At 40.8% G+C, this 6,276-nt stretch overlaps 1 pseudogene; it reads right to left on the bottom strand.

Moving 5' to 3' along the window:
- Positions 1 to 3,139: 3,139 nt before the first annotated feature.
- LOC143619462 (protein phosphatase 2C 37 pseudogene) lies at positions 3,140 to 4,349 on the bottom strand (annotated as a pseudogene).
- Positions 4,350 to 6,276: the final 1,927 nt, after the last annotated feature.

Raw genomic sequence — 6,276 nt, 5'->3', positions numbered from 1 at the left:
ACGGCTAAGAAGGGGTAGTACCGTATTGTTAACCAACAAGACCTGTTGAAGTTGAAGTTTGGAGAAAAGGATATCAAGACCCTTAGCGACTTTCAAATTATGGCTTAACTACTTTTTGAGCCAGCTGCTAAGAAGTATACCGGTATGGTGGGATCGATTATTCGTATGGTGTTATGGGCAGGTGCTTACGAAGAGGTTGATGTTGAAGTGATGGAGCACGAGTGAAGATCAAGCTATAAACCAAGTGGGAGATTTTTGGGCTAGACTTTATGGTTTTTACTTAATCTAGTAGGGTTTGGTTTTGGGCTACCATGTAATAATAAATACTCATGTTTTTAGTGGGCTTTTTGTATGGGCTGAGCCGTAGTATGTTTGGTATTATATATACTTTGTAACTATGTCATTATGGGGAGTCGATCATTAGCAAAACGGTGTAAGGAGTAGGGTTACATGGTCTTTGATTCTTATCATATTGTATTCCTCGTTGAAGGGTTTAAGCACCTAACGTTTAATATAATGTGTGTTTTGAAGTCCATCGTGTGTTGATTATTGTTTTTACTTGCTTGTCTTGAATCAATTCGTTGTTAGTTTCCCCCTAACAACGAGTTTATACCTATCACATTGAAAGATCCTGCTTTGGAACTTACAGGCTGAACAACCTGTTGAAATTCCCGACGCTCCACAAGAAGAAGAGCATGCGACAAATCTGTTAGTTTATGTAAGAAGAACTTCGTGCTTACTTGGAAGATTATTTCTTTGGTTGTGCGATGTTCGGGAGTGTTATAGCATTTTTGAAGAGGTCAAAAATTTATTATGCTATATCTACTAATCTTCCAATACATTATAGCATACTCAAGCCATTATATGAGACTGCCTAGTATGTGTCAATTGAGAATCACATCACTGCTGAGGTACAACAAAAGAAGTTAATCATTGATGTGGATGTGATTCGAAAGGTACTGAGATTCCCTGACTCGGTGGATAATCAATGTGAATTTGATTGGGATTTAACAAGGGGTTATTTAGAAGATTAAAGAATAATGGAGACTTGAATAAGTCTATGTACAACAAGGTGAAGTTGTATGAGCAGTATTAGTACTTATTACACGTATTTATTCACTGACTTGGAGGACAAAAAAGCGAGTATGACAAGTGCGGGATTATTATCCAATCAGCGTTTGTTGCTTTGATATTGAACAAGTCGTTCATTTTTTCAGAGATGGTGTTCTATATTCTAAAGGAAAACTACACTACTCGTAAGAACAAGTTCTTAATGTATCCTCGCTTCATGCAGATGATCATTAATCACTTGTAGCCGGACCTTGTCAAAAGACATGGCTGTTAGAGCTATCTTATTGAGTTGGACCATATGAATGAAGAAACGATGCGAAGAATTAAAGTATACCATGGTCAGACAGATAAGTCAAAGCCAAGGATTAGACGTTTAATTGGGCATCTGGTTCGTGAGGAATATGTCGCTCCACCTAATGATCATTGGATCCACAATGATTTGGATTTAGAACGTGAAGGTGGTGATGGTATTGGTAATGGTAGGAATGATGGTGGTCTAGGAGGTGATGGAAATGATGCTGCAGTGAGAGCTCGTAAGCGTAAAGCAAAAGGAAAGGTTGTTGTTCTTAGCAAACCTGAGAAGAAGAGAACCATGAAGGGTTCTGGTGTTGAGATACAAGAGCCAAAACCACGTGTTCCAAGGATTGTGGTGTCTACTCCTGTTAATGTATCTACTCCACTGACACCAATGATTACTACTTCACCGAGTACACCGGTGGTTACACTTATGACAAAAATATCATCAGATCCACGCTTCATGTCAATTTCAAAATCTATGTTGTCTCCAGTGCCTTCTCCACAAGAAATACTGGCTACAACCAGTTAGTAACTGAATGACCAAAGTAGAGGCCAGATTATTCGTTCATGCTGTTTAATAGACCCGTCAACCCTATGCAGCTGATTCATCCTAATTTTTACAACATGCCGGTACAACATTAGATGTTCTAGCTGTTGAATATGATTCACATGCAGGAGAATCAAATGGAACCTGATAGAGTATTTCAAGAACATATGAGGGCTAAGCAGAGGCATATGATGAGACATGTTTAATTTGTTCAAAGAGAGAACCAGGAAATGAAAGCCCTGGGAACTGCTCAGAGGGAGAGATTGAACAAGCGGGATGTTATTATACTTCAATTGGCATGTAAAGATGATAAGCTAAAGAAATTGAATGATCATTATGATTATAAGGATCCCGAGGCAGGCGAAGCTGATCAGTAACTAGGTGCTTCGTCTTCTGGTAAAATTCCTGCTCAGGGGGAGTCATCAAGGAAAGATCTCGTTGCATATCACAATTCCACGAAAGTTCAATGAACACGCTTAAAGTAAAGATGATGTTGTTCGTGGATGAACGAGGGGTGGTTATGAGTATGGTTAGAGCGGATGACATAGAAGAAGGTGAGCTTGTTGACCATTCGTTAACAAAATAACAAATCACTTTGCTTCTTAATTTGAACAAGGATGCAGTGGATGAGTTGGAGAAACATGTTGATGTGGAGGTAGAAGATGTAGAAGAAGTGAGATTTGATAAAGGTGTTCCATCTGGGAATATGAATTTTGACTATGATGAGGTTGAGATGGAGGACGTGACAACTAAGGAATATCCCTATTTGTATACTCATTCTAACTCTGATTAGGGAATTCCATTCTGTACAACCGAACACTTGGAAGCAGCTGAAGATTTTCAGAGGAAAGAAAAGGAAATCGAGTCACAAGCTACGGGTGGTATTTTTACACATAACACGTCAAAGATGAATAATGATCGAGGTCATGAGATATGATGAAAAAGAAGATTATGTGCAGTCAAAGGCTCGATAATCGACATATCAGATGAAGAAGTTTGTTGTTGTCAAGACAGTCAAAGGTTGTAACACCCCGGCTAAAGCGGAATACGCCCGGGTGTGACGTATAGATTGTTCAAAACAAACGTGACACTATTAAGTGACGATAATATCTGTTAGTGCACGGTTTTGGTGTACGTAGCGATCGAATAAGTTATAGGCGGTTTAGTTTTTGTATTTAACGTATATTGTAAATAGCCTATAAATAGGGAGTTTATGCTCATAATTTAAGAGAGAACCTGTACATCCGTGCTGTGTCTAGCCAAGGCTAATTTCGTCAACAGCATCGCGGCATCCGAACACGCCTTATCGGAGCTCTCACCACTTGCCACATTAAGTGGACTACCATCGGACCGTGGTGGCGATGGAACCTCCTCTGACCTCAGGCACATACGTGCCACACGGCATGCGAAATCATTTGATACAACATCCCATAGTCCGTCACTCGCGATGATAAGGCACTCGTCGTCTTCCGCCCGTTCCTTTACGGTTACTTCCGGTTCCGGTATCACATACGGCTTCAAATAATTGTCTCTGATTGCTCAAGACATGGCTAGAACGCCGAGAACCCTAGCACCATCCCAATATATAACACGACCACCAGCTTCTTCGATTCGTTTAAGTTCATTAGGTCAATCAGGCTTATGATCAGTTGAAAGAGGAATAGCAACAACGTTCCTACAAAGCACAGCTAGCGAATCACCACAGTTTGAAACAACAATCTTATCCGGAGCCACAACCGCAACGACAGCAGTGGATCCGACCGCATCACACTGTGGAGTTTTAAGCTCACATCTACAATTCGAGCTGGAAAAACTGTTGCTCCATTCGGTTATATCTTTATCCATTCGACTGAAGCTCTTCACCATCGTCTCCTTCCATTCGATTGACTTCTCGCACTTCTCGACTTCCTCCTTCACTATCTCGTGCATCCGGTCTTTAGACTTCATAGCAACATGTGAGCATCCATGGCCATCATACACGCCATAAAAGTGCCGATCGTCCGAACCCGAACCACTCGCTCTACAAAACGACGGTTTTACCGCAACCGCGTCTTCTAAATCTCGTCTCCTCCCACACACAACCGTCAACCCGAATCTCGAATTATCCGATTTTACGCGCCTTTTTGACGCGATATTAATATCAACACAACTACTTTCCATGGTTTTTCGCTTACGAGGGATAGAAACCATCATGCTTGACGAAGCAAATAATTGGAGATGTTGTATCTCCATCCTTCTTCGCCTAGCTTGTACACCGCCACTAGGTTCACTAGTCGACGGTGCATTAATATTAATATTAATATTAATATTATTAGTACTAGTATTTGTATCAGCAACCACACCGCAACACATACCCGCCATAATAATAATATCGATTATTATCAGAGGTTGAAATATATAATAACTTTTGTGGGAAGGAGATGGGGAAGAGAGATCATATAATACCTGCTACAGAAGTGGTGGGGACGGGCAGCTGCCCGTCAAACTCAAGAACGACTCATGGAGAATCAACAACGAATGATGAGTTACATTTTTTCTGTTAGAAGGAGACTAAGTCGTTACGTACGATTGTTGAGTCTCAGGGGGTGAAATTAAAGGAACAAGAAAAGTTAATTTTACAATTAACTTGTAAATAAGATGCCCTCAAGAAACTTAAAAATGACAATGACGATCCTGACGAATCTGATGCAGGAGGTGAGCCTAAATAATCACATGGTTCATCCTCTGGTGCTGGTGTTAGTGGTGCTGAAGATTCGAACAAGCAGATAATTATCTATCAAGATCCAACAGCTGCCAAGCCAATTGAAATGATTGAGGCTAACATGGTGATATTTATGGATAGATCGGGGGTGGTTAGAAGTGTGGTGAACAGAGATGAGATAGAGGTAGGTGAGTTTATTGTTAGATCTTTGACACGGGAGCAGATTTCGATTCTGCTTGGGCTGAAAGACGATCAGTTGACTGCTTTAGAAACTGAGCCCGATGTCGAAGTGATCAATGAAGAAGAAATGGAAGTTGATCCGTTATTTATGGATACGGATTTTATTTATGAGAACGAGGAGATTGAGATGGAGGATGTAACAGCTGAAGAATACCCGTACTTGTATCAACACGCAAACGTTGATCAAGGTGCTCCGGTATTTCACGAAGATGTAATTAAAGAGACTGAGGATGAACTAGAAAAGGTTGTGCAGCGAACAGTTCCTTCACTCAAAGAAGTGACTGATGATGACATAGAAAGATGGTTCAAACGTCAGAAAGTGGGAAAGATCATCAGTGCTTATCGGTATGTAGATCAGGAAAGAAAAGATGCTGCTGCTTGGATTGAAGCTACTCAGGTGACTACCTACAAGACTGTCTCTAAGGTACATGGTGATATCGTCTCCTGGCTCTATGATTCAGACCTTAAAGTATGTATAGTCAAGTGGGAAAAGGGTGTCTAGTATTACGAGAGGATAATGGATGTTTTAACTCTACCGCGTTGGGATGTACGTACCCTCGCGATGCGTCCATTTATCAATCGTGGGAGTCACCGAACGGCTGAGTGGTTTCATCAACACTTACTGTTCGAGGTCAATCATGGCTTCAAATTCTTCAAGCCCCAGGTTCCAAGACGTAAGCGCATTGACGAGATTGATCCAAGGACCGGCTGGAAGAAACTTGTCTTGAAAGTGAAGCAGCCAAAGACAATGAAAAAGGTTCCTGTGAAGACAATGCCTCAAGATATTTATTTGTCTTTCAACCGTTGGTACTATGACAATCGTACTGGCGAGGCCGTTATTGTTTGTGGTCGAGGACTGCAGACCGAGCTCATCAAGATAATCGACCCGATGTGGTTGGTTAATTTATCAGAGGCAGACAACGACGTGCTATACAGGAAGCAGATTTTGTTTGAACGCCAAGAAGATTACGACCTGGCTATGCAGTTCCAACGAGTCGTTCATGTGTGTCACGAACATGGAATTCATAGTTGCAGAGACTGGCAGTCCAAGCGCTTCAAATAAGTTAAAGACAAAGAGCTCAAGATGAGGGGGTGTCTGTTAGTGCATGGTTTGTGACTGGTGATGTGCAGTTAAAGTATTCAAGGATAAAGTATTCGATAGCTACGGAAAAGGGGGAGTCTGTTAGTGCACGGTTTTGGTGTCCGTAGCGATCGAATAAGTTATAGGCGGTTTAGTCTTTGTATTTAACGTATATTGTAAATAGCCTATAAATAGGGAGTTATGCTTATAATTTAGGAGAGAACTTGTACATATTTTAAGTTATCCTCTCCATAACTTATTATTCTCTCTAATGTATTTACACCATATTTATCAATAAAGTATTATATTTAAAGTATCGATTTCGTGTTGATGTATCGT

The sequence above is a fragment of the Bidens hawaiensis genome, unplaced genomic scaffold (assembly GCF_021521415.1).
Source record: "Bidens hawaiensis isolate Kalapana, Puna unplaced genomic scaffold, B.hawaiensis_p1.1 tig00002442_1, whole genome shotgun sequence".
Lineage (NCBI taxonomy): Eukaryota > Viridiplantae > Streptophyta > Magnoliopsida > Asterales > Asteraceae > Bidens > Bidens hawaiensis.
The sequence above is the reverse complement of the archived record's forward strand: the minus strand, read 5'-3'. Positions and strand labels throughout refer to the sequence as shown.